General features: G+C 35.5%; 1 long non-coding RNA gene across 1 annotated transcript in view; it reads left to right on the top strand.

Annotated features, from left to right (window-relative positions):
• LOC141518130 (uncharacterized) overlaps positions 1 to 16,969 on the top strand; it is a 76,533-nt gene that overhangs the window by 17,947 nt on the left and 41,617 nt on the right. The window contains exon 4 of the long non-coding RNA XR_012477096.1: positions 619 to 720. This is a non-coding gene — a long non-coding RNA (uncharacterized LOC141518130). The remainder of the gene's footprint in view (positions 1 to 618; positions 721 to 16,969) is intronic.

Genomic DNA, 16,969 nt, shown 5'->3' with positions numbered 1-16,969 from the left:
ATTGCACCAGCTAGCCACCCTTTGAAGGAGAGTTTTGGAAAGAATTATGAAGTCTAAAGATTCTTGCTGTTATTGCTCATCCTGCTTGCCTTTATTTAGATTTGGGCTCTATATAACAATTAAGTATGGAATAAGCTAATTGACTTGTTGGAAAAAGTGAATGCTTTCATGGGAAAATGTTGGAAAACATATAAGCTTAGATGACTAAGGGAGCATCTATCATGAATAATGTGAGTTTCTTTGAAACAAGAACATTGAATTCTCTTCTAATTTGTTCTCATGAAAGCTTCCTTCCAGATATCCTGATAATCAACCAACCAATCAACCAACCAACCACCACGACCAAAATAAAACAAAACAAAACCCCCCAAATCCTATTCTGTCCTATGATTGCCAAGCATTTTCCTAACAAGAGCTCTGTGAAGTGGGGACTGCAGTTGATTATTCTCAATTTATAGGGAAAGAAACAAAGAGAGAGGGAAACTAATTTGCTAAAAGTCACATGACTAGAAGAGGTAATAGCAGATCTTCCAACCTCTAGATCAGGATATATACATCATATTCTAATAATAAAAGCAGTCGCCTAATCAAAATTGTTAATGATTATACTGTCTCCAGGTTGGATGTGGCGAGTGGGGAACAGAAACTGGGAATCAATTGCTCATGGTGGAGCTTTGAGAGAAGGATGAAGTGGAGGAAGGAAAAAACTAAATAAGTAAGGTGAGCCATGAACAAGTGAAATTTCTCAAGTGGGGAAAAATGTTTTATTCTTTCCTCTTCTGTAGGCAGAGGAAGGAAAGAAATGGAAAAACTAGAGAAATAAAAATTCCCACAGAAAAATGCAATTATTATTTATTCATTCAATCAATCAACAAATGCTTGACTGTGCATAGTTCTATAGTAGATAGTAGGGGAAATTATAAAATTTAAATGATATAGCTCCTGCCCTCATCAGGTTGAGAGTCTAGTGGAAGCATAAAGCATAGGTACATAAATATGCTATCTGACTTTATAATGGAGGCAACATGGTTTGGTCAAAAACATACCAGACTTGTAATTAGAATACTTTGATCCAAATCTGTACAATTAATGTATGACTAGGGACAATTCAATTTTTATTTCTCTGAATCTTGGGTTTCTAATATGTAAAATAAGAATAATGACATCTGCACTATCTTCTTCATAAGATGGTTTTTAGGAAAGAAGTTTGTAAATAGTTTGACTAGATGTGAGCTATTATTATAATGGTACAAGTAAGGACATGAGAGAAGGGAAGAGTGCTGGGCAAAGGATGTTTGGGAGTGATCAGGTAAGTTATCCTGTAGTAAGTAATATTTGAGTTAAGCTTTAAAAGATAGATAAGAATACTATATCTAAATTTTGAATTCTAATGATGCTAAAACTCATCTCTTTAGAACAATGAAATCTTCATGTAGAATAGAACATCAGGACATTTAGAACATTGAGGTCTCCATCACTTTATTTCTAATTTTATTACACCAATCTTTGCTGCCTACCTGACCATTGCTAGGTGCTCTTTTTTAGAAAGTTCAAGATGAAGAGAAAAAAGATGGCATATACTATTGAAATATGTTCCAATGTATCAAAGAATTTCAAATTGCAAGGGATCAGTGGGTAGTAAAATTGATACCTCTCTGAGGTATCCATTCCTTCTGTGATACAGAATAATAGAAGTACAGAATCCTAAATTCTTGAACCTAGAAGGGACTTCAGGCAGTCTGACCTCTACCTGAAATGTGAATGTCCTTTATAGCATCCCCCAGAATGATCATCTAGCCTTTGCTTGAATGCCTCCATTGATGAGGAACTTACTCCCTTCTGAGATGGGCCATTCCACTTGAAGAGCTATGATTGTGACTGATATGTTTCCATGTTTTAAATAGAAATCTAATCTTCTGCAACTTCTCCCCGCTGTTACTAGTTCAGCCCCCTGGGGCCAAGCAGAACTCCTCTAATTTCTTTCATATTTATTTAAGATGTTTAAATTTTCAGATGAAATTGATAGGCCTTTCAAATTCTTTGGGGGACTGGCAGTGAACTTGTTAAGATCTTATGGAAAATGTTTCTGAAATGAGTGAAACGTAGAAACAGCAGAAGCTCAGAGAAAAACTATATGAAACTTGTCATCATATGTGTTGTTTTACTATGAATTTAGTATTTACTTTTCCCCATACTTATCCACATAACTATGAAACAAGCTAGATTTACACCATGGTCATTCCTTTTAAAGACATCTCATTATTGGGATAATGAACAGGAAGGTATTTAGGGTAATATAGTGCTCAATTCACAAAACAATAGATTTTAAACTGAAAAGTTTCTCTGAGGTCATCTATTCCAATATATTCATTAATTACAGTGCCTAAGGTGAAACAAGTGTTAAGTGTATTCAACTTTCATTAAAAGTGTCTACTTTGTAGAAAGCTTTGTGCTGGGCATTGGGGGAGATGCAAGTTTATCAAAGACAGGTATTCATGGATGAGAGGGTTGTAGAATATGTAGCAGGACTTAGGAACTGATACTTGTGAGAAATGAGTGAGAAGAAAGAGTCAAAGACAGTTTTAAAGTTTAGAATATGCAAAAAAGCATGAATGGTGGTGCCACAGACAGAAACAGTGATGCCAAGAGGGCATATTTTGGGAGGAATATCATTCTTGGCCATGTTGAGTTTGAGGGACTTCTGAGAAGCATCTTTAAATACATGACATTTAAGAGGTGTTATAGATGTGAAGAAGACTGAAAAGTAAAGTCAGTTCAATTCATGGAAACTGTATCAAGTGTTGTAGAAATTTTGGGCTTCAGATGACCACAGAATTCTCCCCAAAAGTGAGTCACATAAAAGGAAAATTATCTTCTTATTGGAAACAGATCATCACAATATTTAATGTAGACCCAGAGTAATCACACAGTCTTTTACTGTATTGAGAAGTGACTTTGCTTTTAGGTTGAAATGGAGCCACTTTGAACAGATGAGAATATTATGGGACAGAAAATTGCTTTTCCAGCACAAATTGATTTGAAGGCATCTAACTGAGGAGGGAGGATTCAGAAGGCCATTCAAAGAATCATACATTTTGCAAGTTGAAAGGGACATTAAGTGGCCACCAGTCAACTTATTAACTAAGGGAATCTCCATTATGGCATACCTGAATGGTCGTCTAACCACTAATCTGCTTCAAGATTTCCAAGGAGGTGAACCTTGACACTGTACAATGCTGTTTCTCTGAGAAGCCATATGAAAATAGCTAAGTTTTAGGAGCTAGGAAATGCTTGAGGCATTTAAGGGGATTTAAACAGCTCTTCCTGATTTCAAGTCCTGGGATTCTCTCACTTAGGCTTAGAGGCTCAGGACCTTGCCAAGGTTATTGTCTGCACCATCCTATCCATTACCCCTCCCAGCTGTACTTCTGACTTTCTGGATCTTGCTACCATATCTCACCATCTCACTCTGGAACCGCCTATCATCTCATTGTATTGCCCCATAGAATGAGTCCTACTATGGGGCTTCTATTTTGGGGAGAAACGCAGGCCAAGTAATATTTATTCCCTTCCTAGTTCTGCTTCTGAATTTCTGAATTTTTGGAACATTATATTCATTATTTCAATTGCATTTCAGCTCCATTTTTTCTTGTATCTAAACAACTAGAAAAATATCAATTGCTCGTGAGTAGGTTGAACTAATATTGCAAAAGTGGCAGTTCTACCTCAATTGATGTACTTATTCAATGCCATGCCAAATGACGAAAAATATTTTATAGAACTAGAAAAAATAATTTTTATCTGGAAGAACAAAAGATCAAGAATATCAAGGGAATTAATAGGAAAAAATGCAAAGGAAAATGGTGTAGTCATACCAGATCTAAACCTGTATTTTAAAGAAACAATTATCAAAACTAGTTGGTACTGGCTAAGAAAGAGAGTGATGAATCAGTGGAATAGGTCACAAGATATAGAATTGAGTTACCCAAAGCCTCTAGCTTCTGGGATAAGAGCTTGCTATTTGATAAAAACTGCTGGGAAAACTGGAAAATAGGATGGGAGAAGTTAGGCATAGGCTATCATTTCATACCTTATATAAGGAAAAGGGCAAAACTGGCACATGATTTAGATACAAAGGGTGATAGATTAGAAGTGCAAGGAATCATTATTATCTATAGAGAGGAGAATAAACAAGAAGCAAGATATAGATAACGAGAAATAGATAATATTCTGAAATGCAAACTAGATAATTTTGACTAAATTAGATTGTAAAGTTTATGCATTGCAACCAAATTGTAAAGTTTATGCAATGTAACCAAAATTAAAGGGAATGCATAAATCTGGAAAACAGAAAATTCAAACAAGAAAGAAAAGAAGAAAGGAAGAAAAGGAAGGAAGGAAAAAAAGAGAAAAAATAGCATTTTTTTCTAAATTCAAATTGACATCAGTTCTTTCTCTGGAGGTGGATAGTATTTTTCATCATGAAGCCTTTGGGATTGTCTTGGATCATATTTTGCTGAGAATAGTTAAGTCACACATTGTTGCTGTTACTTTGTATAATGGTCTCCTGGTTCTGTTCACTTCACTTTTTATCAGTTCAAGTCTTTCCATGTTTTTCTCAAATCATCCTGTTTGTCATTTCTTATAGCACAATAATATTCCATTAAATCATATATCACAGCTTGTTCAGCCTTACCCCAATTGATAGACATTCCTTCAGTTTCTAATTCTTAGCCATCACAGAAAGAGGTACTTAAAATACATTTGCTATGAATATTTCTTTTTACTTTGATCTCTTCAGGACACAGACCCAGTAGTGGTATGCATGGTTTCATAGTCTTTTAGGCATCATTCCAAATTGCACTGTAGAGTAGATGGATTAATTCACAACTCCACCAACAGTGTACTAGTATTTCTACTTTCCCATATCCCTTCCAACATTTATTTTCCTTTTCTGTCATGCTAGCCAATCTGATAGATGTGAGTGGTACTTCAGCTATTTTAATTTGAATTTCTCTAATTATTAGTCATTTAAAGAATTCTTTTTTTTATATGATTATTGATAACTTTGCTTTCTTTTTCTGATAATGGCCTGTTCATATCCTTTAACCTGGGGAGATTTTTTTAACCAAGAATTCTTATACTATATATCACATTAATAAATGCTCTTTACTAAAAGCTGATTTAAAAAGATAGGGAGCACATCAGTTAGAGGCCTATGAATGTCAGTATTAGAAACCATCAATCCCTCAGGATTACTTCTAGAATTTTGAGGGAGGGAAACAGTCAAATCTCCCTCTAGGGACTCAGTTTACCAATGTATATGATAATGAAGGAAGTAGCCCCTAAATGGGTGCCACAAATAAAGCAAAATTGAACAGATGTCAGATTGTATGGAAGGTGGATAAAGTTAGCTAAGTTTAACTCAGTTAAGATGATAGCTAAGCTAAGTTTGCTAAGACCCATTTCATTTGGGGGTCTTCTGGTTTTTCTTTTCCAGGCTGGAGAAAATTTAGTTCCTTCAGCTTAAATGTTTTACTGTAAGGAGTTCAGGCCTTACTTTCCCCTAGGCAGACATTCCCTCCCACAACTTACTTAGTCTCATAAGTGCTCCTTGTATTTCTTTCTCTGGCAACTCCCACACTCTGAAGTAATTTCCCTTTCTGGGAGCTCATTTACCAAAAATAAGTGATGAAACTTTCTGTTATGAAAAAAGATGCAGTCCATCCCTTCTTAGTCTTGGTCAAACCTCCAATAGACTTTTTTGACCTTCCCATGTTTCACCCAAGGACAAAACCATGTTTTCCATTATTTTCTACTTTTTTCTACTGCCTGTGGAGTTGCTATAATAATAACTAAGACATGGTTATATCTTAAAGACACTCAGATGAGATGTGGGCAAACATGTACCATCTAGAACAGGGAAAGAAAAACTCTGGTCCTCAGGCTGTATTGGTATGGCATTGCCAAGGTAACCATAGGCAGGACTCGAAATTCAATAAATTTTAGTAGCTTTTTAGGAGTGAATTAAATGTTTGCTCCCAAATGATGTTATAAATATTCAAATGGCCCTTGGCAGAATAAAAGATTCCCCACCCTTGCCCTAGAATTTTGACCATGAAATAGAGTTTCTATTTAAAAAATCATGGAAAGATTAAACAAGTCTGATTCTGTCCCTATGAAAGTTCTGTTTTAAAAAAACAACCCATTGACACGTATTTATTAGATGTCCTATCACTTTCTTTATAAATATATGACCTTGGGAGAATTCCCTTTCCCTTCCATTTTCTTCAATTACAACGATAGGGGCTTGGTTCTCTAATTTTCTTCGAGAAGTAGTCTGATGATTAAATATGATTTGCTTCTAGTCTTGCCTCTGTTACTGACAGACATTGGGTGACCTCAGTTTCCTCATCCCTTCATTGAGGGGTTTGGATAGTCTGATTTAATTCCATTAATTCATTTTAGTTCAACAAATCTATGTTGAGTATGTCTTGAGCAAAGAAATCAGGTGAATGGTGCAGTGTGTATAGAATACTCACCCTGGAGTAGAAAGACTGGAGTTCAGATCCAGTTTCAGACACTTAATGTGTGACCCTGGGCAAGTCACTCACTTAATCTTTGCTGGTCTCAATTTTCTCAAAACTATAAAATAGGGAGAATATAGCTCCTACTTCTCAAATTGAAGTTGTAAAGATCAAATCAGATCATATTTTATTAGTATTGTGCTTGGCATAAAGTTGAAGCTTAATAATTTTTTTTCTTTTGTCATGTGCTGGGTTCTGGGATACAATAAAAAACAAAATTATTTCTACCCCCAATAAACTTGAAATCAAATGGGAAGGATATGAGATGAACATGAGTTGGGATGATGTCTAACTAAATTTTCTCCTCCAGTTTTGAGTATGTTACATGAATAAGAGCAAACTGATATTGAAATTGGAATGGGAAGTAGGGAGTAAGTAAAGCAGAGAGCTAAATAATTTGTTGCTTTATAATCTGAAGAGCCCTCAATACATTCCAATGATGTCAAAATGAAGATAATTCTCCTATATTGAAGGAAGGAAAATGTTTCAATAGGTGAAGAGGATTAGGAAGTGTTTCAAGGACTGAGGAAATACCTGTATGAATGCTTGGAGGCAAGAGGGACAGGTTGGTCTCCAACAGGGAACAATTCAGTCATTATGCAAAGCAAAGGATGAACAAAAAAAGTAATGTGAAATTTGACTGAAATAGTAGGATGCAGTCTGATTGGAAGAGGGTCTAAGACAGTTGGTCCAGTTCCAGTTTTTCTGTTATAGTCAGATAAAAATGGCCCTAAGTTTCCCAGTGAGAAAATGCAACTCTATTTTAGAACAGATGAGCATAGGGGAAAGCATGCTTTTCTGCTAAAAGGGTGAAGCTTCCAGGGAACTGATGAATCAGAAAGCTGTCTTATCTTTTCTTACCTTCTTAGTAGAATCAACAAGATGAAATTTAGACAATCTGGTCTAGGATCCTTATTTTGAAAACTGGGAAACTGAGACCTAGAAAGAAAAAATGACTTGCCCAACATGACAATAGAGAAGCAGAATTGAACCTAGAATCCAGGGCTCTAGGCTCACTCTCTGGTACAATCTATGGCAATAAACAAACTGTTCCCCCATCAAAAGAATGAGGGAGATGTTATTTTTTATTTTGAATTTAAATGGAACAATGGGAACCATTTTATAAGTATTACAAGTAATCAGTAATGAGTTCTGACAGTTTCCTGATATTAATATGTCTACAACTCTTTGTCCTTCAAAGGCAATAAATTGGCTTATTATTTACCAATTGACTAGTTTTTTTTATCCATATGGAAATTAAGTTCCAGAAAGGAGATATAAGGCTCAAATGGAAAGCAAAAGTACTAGTAATTTGAGGCTAAGCATAAAAAATATGTTCAAAAATAATGTGTGACATGGGAACTCTTCTCTGTCTTCTGTATCAATAATTTCTCTACCATGAATGTGACTCATGCAGACTCATCAGAATCTCTTACATTTGTCAAAGTCTTGGACGCTGGTCAGAGTTGAATGGGACCTTGGGATATAGAGAAGTAAGTTCTACCTGTGACACATATTGATACTGACCCACTCTCTTAGCTTCTCAGTAGCACTGCAACTAAGACAGTGAGTTGTAAAGTAGCTGAAGGTCTGCACTGGGAGATAATGTTTTTTGCTATATCAATGGAATCACAAATCTGGTTAAAAATGTTAATTTGCAGCATGTATACTAGTACTTATCTATATAAATGTGCTTATGTGTGAATATAAATACATATACAAATTTGTTCATTCTGATCCAGCTAAAACTTTGCTTCTTCATTTAATGGGAATGCAGAGTCATTTCAATCAAAACTTCCATTAAATTGTGACAACTTAGTATAGAATATGTTGGCTAGATCATGGTCTTTAATAATGACCTGACCTAGATTCCCAGATCCATATAGAAGAATAATATACTCTGGACTCATCTAAGCTTTCAAGTTTAGTGGTAAGGAGGAAAATGTATGTTTATATTTACAGAAAAAAAATTTTCATGGTGAATGAATTGAACCAAATAAGAGTGAATGTTAACTTGTTTTGGTGAATTATAGAACTGTCTATATTACAATATTTATGGAGTTTTCATAATTTTTCCTCTCTATTCAAATTCCATCTCCTTTTTAAGATCCAAGATCCTACCTCCCCAATGAAATCTTTCCGATTGACCTCAGCTGACAGTGTCTTCAGGACTTCTACAGTAGATACCATCTATATCATACTAATTAACTCTTAATTATATGTCATCTTATTTGAACACTCTTGTTCAGGTTTTCTCTCTCCTATAAAAAGACATAAGGGGATTTTCTTACTAATCCTGCATCCAAAACAGAGAAGAAAATGTCCAGGTGGAAATAAGCACACATCACCAGTTGGAAATGAAATGATTGAAATTTGTTAAATTAGAGAAATTACTTCAATTGGACTTAGATGTTTGTCAAAAGTCCTAGTTCTAATTCTAACTCCACTACTAAATGAAGAAATCATAGGACTAGGCTTTTCTTAGACTAGTTGCTTCTTTTCTTCTTCTGTAAAAAGCCTATGCTGAGGGGTGGTTAGGTGGTACAGTAGACAGGGCACTCACCCTGGAGTCAGGAGGATCTGAGTTCAAATCTGGCCTCAGGCACTTAATTATCTAGCTGTATGGTCTTGGACAAGCCATTTAACCCCATTGCATTGCACAAAAAAAAAAACCACCTTAAAAAATGCTGGATTAAACTAACTCTAAATTGCTGATGTTCTAACTGTTATTCCATCTTCTTTGACTCATTTGATCTGAGTTAGATCGGAATTCAGAGGTCATCAAGTTCAACTCATTCTACCTTGGGCCCAGACTCCTACAACATTCCTGATAGATGGACAGCCTTTGGTTGAGGACTTAACAAACATTAGCTCATTCCACTTTTGTTTGGACAAACTGCTAAGACATTTTTTCCAAGAGTTCTTGCTGCTAAGATCTCTTCCAACTCTATTAGTCAATGTTTTTTGATTCTTCCCATCTTTGAGACTGTGGCATCCTGTTGTTGAGTTATTTGTATCTCAGCAACACATGATTATAAAATGACCATGTTTATACATGCAAATTTATTCAATCTTTCCCTTCATACTTTTCTCCCTTGGTGTTTTCAGTATACAAAGAAAAATAATTTTATGACTACTTGAGATTAAAATAAAAAAACTCAACAAATTAATAAGAAATTGTAATAGAGATCCCGTTTGTGAAGATAGCAGAAATATGCTGGATCCCCATCTTGTTGGCCTAATTTCTAGGGTTTGAGGGAGCATTAATTTAATAAGCCTTTCACATTTAATTTTTAGCCACTGTATGTGTTAGAATAAGCCACAGAAGATCAAAAGGAGAAAGTGATCAGAAGGATGCAAAAAACAAACAATTAGATCATGGTATTAGGGAATAGGAGTAAAGTAATTTATGAATTGCTGTCCCCTTTCTCTGCCCTAGTCAGTGGCAAATTCTAGTCTTGTCATTTCAGAATGTATATTTTCAAAATGAGAAAGTGACTTCAAATTCAATTAGAGATGTTTTATTCATTTTAAGCATCATGATTTTCCTCCTATCTGTTATTTTTCCTTATTCTTTTACTGAGTATGATTTTTTGTAGGTCATTTTCTTATTAATGGCTTGATTGCAGGCTATTCTCTTACATAGTATTATTGTAGACCTTTCTCTTGGACAGTGTGTTATTGGAGATTATTTTATTACTAGGAATGGCATTAAAGGCTATTTTTCTTACTAAAAGTAAAGCTATAGGTAGTTCTCATGAAAATCATAGTTGTAAAAAAATCCTCTTATTATGAATTGGATTATGGATTGCCCTTAGAATTTCATACAAGGTAAATTTTTAAAAAAGTAAAGCCTATATTTGAATCAAAATGGTAACACTTGCAGACTGTTTTATGGTTAGACTGTTTGTAGTTTTATGGGACATGTTCCCCAAAAGGAAGAATGGAATTGAAGCAAAAATTATGTTGGAAGTGCTTTTGGCTAGGAATTGCCATACTCTTTTTCTCTTCTCCAACTGTGAATCTGATTGATGTTCTCAGAATCTCCAGGAAGTCTCTGCAGGCTGCCATGGTTGCTATTTCAACTCAACCCACCCCCCCAATAAAAACATTTCTTGAATATTCAAGGCCTGAAGCAGGAGGAGGTCTTGTGGGAGTCAGAATGGTTTTACATTTAAAAAATTCCTTTTTTGTTTCTTTCTCCCACCAGTCAGAAAGAGAATAGGTGGGTTAATAGAATAGATTGTAAGGGAAATATGACTTATAATTCCAGAAAGTGGAAAATGGTCCAATGTTCTAATGCTTCTATGCTTAAAAGAGCAGAGATGCTCTCTGGGTTATTTATGTGGTCAGTGCAGTTAGAAAAAGTGATTGACAGAGGTCAAGGACTTAACTCATGATCTTATTCAAGAGAGAACAAGAATATATTGAGGTAGAGTGACTGTCAGAAGGATGGCTGGACCCAACTAGATGTTTTAAATGAACTGTTGAGAGACACATTGAAATTCTTTTGAGATGATGGTAGTGATGGTGGTGATGATGATGATGATAATAATAATAATAATAATAATAACCAAGAAAAGAATAATAACCCCTATTACTGTGGTATTTAGCTTTGCTAATAGAATCATTCTCTGACATAAGTTTACTTGTATTATGAAAATTTAATTTTTATGAGGAGTTGAATTTCGTACCCCTACTTTGTCTTGCAAGGATTTTAATCATATTTACAATGATCAAGTTTCATTACTCATAGCATTTCGGGCATGATTGAATATAAAGACTAGGTCATGTTCTCAGAATAGTCCTCTAAGATTATACTTTTGGTTTGATAGTTTATGAGGATAGTCTTGAGCATCATGCTCCCTAAAATGAAGAGATAGTTAAATGATTCTCCTCAAAAACTCCCCCAATCTTTGTATCTTTTCACACAATGTCAACTTGTTCAGTGAGTATTGTATAATTTCATTGTGTTATTTTGTCTTTATCTTTACTTTTGCATGAAAGACTTAAATATGTAAACTTTACATATGGGTGTCAATTTTGGAGTTCAGGAGAAAAAAATTTGGACCCACTGAAATGAATAGTAATCATATTTTTCCTAAGACGTGTACTATGAAAGTTTTTTTGGGAATGAATCATTTTTGTGAGGTGGAGAAGACTACATTCCTCTAATATCCTATTCTCATTATTGTCAATGGGAGAATTTTTCCATTTAAACTATACTGTCCACAGAATCTGCAGCAGGAATTGGGAGAAAGCAGCCTGCACCCCCAGAGACAGTAAGGGAACTCTGCATAGGTTTCTCTTTTCTCCCTGGGGTAGAACTCTGCTGTTTGCCTACACTCAAATATTGCAGTTTGGACTTCTATACTAAGATAGCAGGATCCCTCCTTATAGCCCCAAGGGCAGAGGGAAGTAAGGGGACCATCTACATATCAAAGAGCAGGCAGGAGAGCATAAGACCTTAGAGGAATAAAGGTCCCTGTGGGTTGTTCCCCTCCCCCTCAAAAACCCAAAGCATTGGAAGTGCTGTCTTGGGCTGAGGAAATGAGTAAACAACAGAAAAAGAAGAATCTGACCATAGAGAATTACTTTAGTCCCATGCAAGATCAAAACACATACTCAGATGACAATAAAATTGAAGCTTCAGTATCCAAACCCTCCAAGAGAAATAGAAAATGGGACCAAACTATGGATGAGCTCAAAAAAGACTTTGAAAAGCAATTAAGGGAGATGGGGGAAAAACTGGGAGGAGAAATGAGAGTAATGCAGGAAAATAATGAAAACCAAATCAAAAGCTTGGTGAAAGAAATACAAAAAAATACTGAAGAAAATAATATGTTAAAAACCAGTTTAGGCCTAATGGATAAACCAAAACAAAAGGCAAATGAGGAGAATGCCTTAAAAATCATAATTGGTCAGCTGAAAAAGGAATTAAAAAAAAAGCTTTCTGAAGAAAATAACTCCTTCAAATGCAGAATAGAACTAAAGGAAGCTGATGACTTTGCAAGAAATCAGGAAGAAATAAAACTCTTCCAAAAAGAGCCAAAAATTAGAAGAAAATGTGAATTATCTCATTGGGAAAATAACTGACCTCAAAAGCAGATCCAGAAGAAATAATTTAAAAGATATTAGGCTATCTGAAAGCCACGACCAGGAGAAGAGCTTAAACTTCATTTTCATCCTAGAAGCAGAGGGTAAAATAGAAATCAAGAGAATTCACCAGTCACCTCCTGAAAGAGATCCCAAAAGAAAAACCTCCAGGAATATTATAGCCAAATCCCCAAACTCCCAAATCAAAGAGAAAATTCTAAAAGCTGACAAAAACAAACAATTCAACTACCAAGGCTCCATAGCCAGAATTACACAGGATCTGGCAGCATCTACATTAAGGGTTCCTAGGGATTGGAATATGATATTCCAGAAGGCAAAAGATCTTGGTTTACAACCGAGAATCAATTACCCAGCAAAACTGAACATCCTCTTTCAGGGGAAAAGATGAACTTTCAATGAAAACAGGGGACTTTCAAACTTTCCTATTGAAACAACCCAAGCTGAACAGAAAGTTTGATTTCCAAGTACAGGACTCTGGTGAACCATAGATGGAGTGGAAGAGAGGAACTAACTATGAGAAACTTAATGATATGGAACTTTTTGTATTCCTGCATGGGAAGAAGATACTCATAACTCATATGAACTTTCTCATTTACAAGAACTGTTAGAAGGAACATATATAGACAGGACATAGGAAGGAAGGAGTGGAATATAATGGTATAATATAGTAAAAAGATGGAGTCAATGGGTGATAAAAGAAAGTACTGGGAGGAAGGAAAAAGAGATGAAGAAGAAGCTAAGAAATTTCACATATGAGTCAAGAAAAACTTTTTCCAATGGAGTGGAAAGGGGGAAAGCAATGGGAAATGGGTGAGCCTTCATTCTCATCAGAAATGGCTCAGAGATGGGGCGGCTAGGTGGCACAGTGGATAGAGCACTGGCCCTGGAGTCAGGAGTACCTGAGTTCAAATCCAGCCTCAGACACTTAATAATTACCTAGCTGTGGGGCCTTGGGCAAGCCACTTAAGCCCATTTGCCTTGCAAAAAAAATGATTCAGAGAGAAAATAGAATACATGCTTAATAGGGTGAGGAATTCTATCTTACCCTAGAGAAAAATAAGAAGAAAGGGAGGGGGGCAATGGAGGTAGGGAAGGGGGGGAATAGGTGATAGAAGAGAGGGAAGATTGGGGGAGAGGGTACACAGATTTCAACACACTTTTGGACAGGATCAGGATGAAAGGAGAGAGAGAACAGAAAAAATGAAAGTGGGGAGAAACAGAGTGGAGGTACATCTAGTAATAGCAACTGTGGGAAAAATATTGAAGTAACTTCTCTTTGAAGTAACTTCTCTGGTGGACTTATGATAAAGAAAGCAACTCGCCCCAGAGACAGAGACATTGAAATCCGGACACAGACTGAAGTACAATTTTTTTTTTCTCTCTTTCTATTCTTGAGGCTTCTCATCTTCTTGGGGGGGGGGAGGGGGTTTATGTTTACTCAAAACATTTTCAGTTTACATCAATGTAAGGCATGAAAACTAAATAAAAAACTAAATAAATAAATAAATGGTGCTGTCTTGGTTTCTTCCCTATCTCCCACACCTCATGTAAAAAAATGATCATGACTCTTTAAAATATGAATTGGAAAGAGTCATTGAACTGGGAAAAAACCCACAAATAACAGAGATGCATACTATATGTGACATAATGTTATAAGTAATCAAGGCGTTTTCCTGTATATTTTCCTGTATATAAAATATCATGGACAATATCATTATTCCAGTAAAGGCATTTGAAAGGACATCAAGAACTATTCAAACAAGTGTCACCTGTTTTACTTGAAACATTTTATTACTTCTTGGAAACACATCGTGGTCCTTCCTTCCTTGGAGTCTGGTACCAATAGTAGCATGAACTACTTCAACTTAGAGGTACAAGAAAAATGATACAGTAGTCAACTAAAAATCAGTCAGACATTGTTGCCTGCCAGAGTTGAATGGAACACTCGGTATGATGATGACCAAGTTAGATAAGCATCATCTCAATAAGATGATGAACGAGGGGTAAGCATAAGTTAGTTCTATTACTTTCAATGAGTTGTCAGTGAATTCTGATCTGGAAACTATTGATGAGGATTGAGGAGCACCCTTTACTCCAATTAGTATTTGAACTAGAGGGTAGAGAGATAGTCTTTATTTCTTAACTAGTAATTGGAGGAAGGTTTTCCTTGTGTGCAGAATTTCTAGTCTTCTTATGTCCAAATGTATTATTTGACTTTAAGGCAACTTCTCATCTTCAAAGACCTCTTGCTTGTCCTTTGTTCTTGAAGAGGATCAATGAAATCAAGGGATGATGCCTTTACTTGTCCTTCAGTTGGAATTAAGTGACGCAGAGTTGTCTCTCTTTCATAATCATCAAAGTCCAGTAGCAAGACAAAATTCAAGATAACTGGCAATTTCCAGGATGTAGTGGATGATCTTGAGGTCTTTGATTTTTGACCAAGCTCTAAGTGTTCCATAATCCTGCTTCAGTTACCTTCATGGTCATTAGAACACATTATTCTCATCTGCCCATTCTATCAGGAAAAGTCTTCCCATATTCTGGAGAGACATTTCTCTAAATCACCAATGGGTTTGAAGTTTGTTAGTTATCCTCGAAGACACATCCTAGACTCAAAAATTTGCTTCCATGTATCAATATTCCCATCCAATCCTTCCAAAAGCTAGAAAAAGGGGGCAGTCAGGTGGTGCTGAGGATAGAACATCAGCCATGGAGTCAGGAGGATCTGAGTTCAAATGTGACCTCAGATACTTTATAATTACTTAGCCATATGACCTTTGGGCAAGTCACTTAACCCTATTACCTTGCAAAAACTCCCAAATTAGACAAAGTTCAAGTTTTCATGTTATAAAGCAGAAGAAAGTTAACTACTCAGTAATGAAGCTTTTGTGTATTCTAACCTCATGTCCCTTTAAAATTCTGTGATATCCTTCGTTGATCTCTTAGTTCTTACTGCACCTCTGCCTCCATTTTACTTTGTATGTATTTTTAATATATTTTTCAAGTCAAGTACATCAACCAGCATTTATAAAGTAGCTAATATGTGCCCGGGACTGTGATAAACTCTGAAGATAAAAAAGGAAAGTAAAAATAGTCCTTATCTTCTATGGGCTCACAACATGCAAACAACTCTATACAAAGGAAGACACAGAGTAGAAAGAAGTTATTTCAGAGGGAAAATGCTGGCATTGAGAAGTAAAGGTTTCCTGTAGAAAGAGAGATTTTAGCTGAGACTTGAAAGAAGTCAGGGAAAATAGGAGGTAGAGACAAGGAGGGTGATTGTTCCAGGCATGGTGGTCATCCCTTATGCTGGTCCTTACTAGCTGCATAAGTTATTTAACTCCTCCAAGCCTTGATTTCTTCAGTTGTAAACAGCAATTTTAACTGCTCAATCAACAGATATTAAGAATGTACTATGTGCTAGTTTCTAAGTATATTTCAGAAATTTGTTCAGAAGATAATGTTTCATAAACCATAAACTGCTATGGAGTTGTGAGTTATCATTATTACCAGATTACATAGTTTTATAAGTAGGGACTGCATCATTTTCATTCATTTCAATATTTTCATATGTTTATCATTTACAATATATTTATATTTAATTTTATTTATTTACATTCATATTTAAATTTAAATATATTTTTAAAAATAAGCACCTAGTTGCTTAATAATTGGTGAACTGAATTGTTGTATTGAGTTGGAGTTGAGGTTGAGTTTGACTTTTAGGAAAATCATTTAGCAGTTAAACTTCTTAGGATTTCTGTGACTATAATACATTGTAGGAGGGAATACAGGGGATTTGGGGGGGGGGGGATTGCTGCAGATAAGTCAAGTGAAGCTATTCCTAGAATGAAACACATTTCTTCTCTATGAAATAAGGAAGTAAATGGAAGAGATTCTGGCAGTACAGTTGTATTGTAGCAGCAGAGAGAAATTATCAACCTTTAATGGTACTTCTGACAAATGGAAAAAAGGACAGCTCACTGATTTTTAAGGACTGAAGAAGTTGCTATGTTGAAAAGTTCCACACAGTTATGGAACATATTCCTTTCAAAAAACTATTGCTTTCTAGGTTAGCATCCATAAATGGGTGAAGTAACCTTGCTAGACAAAAGATCTGATCCTAGTAAAACATTTTATTTAACTTCATGACTTGGATTAAAGCAAAGACATGGGTTAGAGGATTCATAGTAAATTAGTATCGAGGAAACTATTACAAAGACATTTATTATTATGCAGCATAGCAAACTGTCAAAGAAGCATAA

The sequence above is a fragment of the Macrotis lagotis genome, chromosome 3, assembly GCF_037893015.1.
Source record: "Macrotis lagotis isolate mMagLag1 chromosome 3, bilby.v1.9.chrom.fasta, whole genome shotgun sequence".
Classification (NCBI taxonomy): Eukaryota; Metazoa; Chordata; class Mammalia; order Peramelemorphia; family Peramelidae; genus Macrotis; species Macrotis lagotis.
The sequence above is the reverse complement of the archived record's forward strand: the minus strand, read 5'-3'. Positions and strand labels throughout refer to the sequence as shown.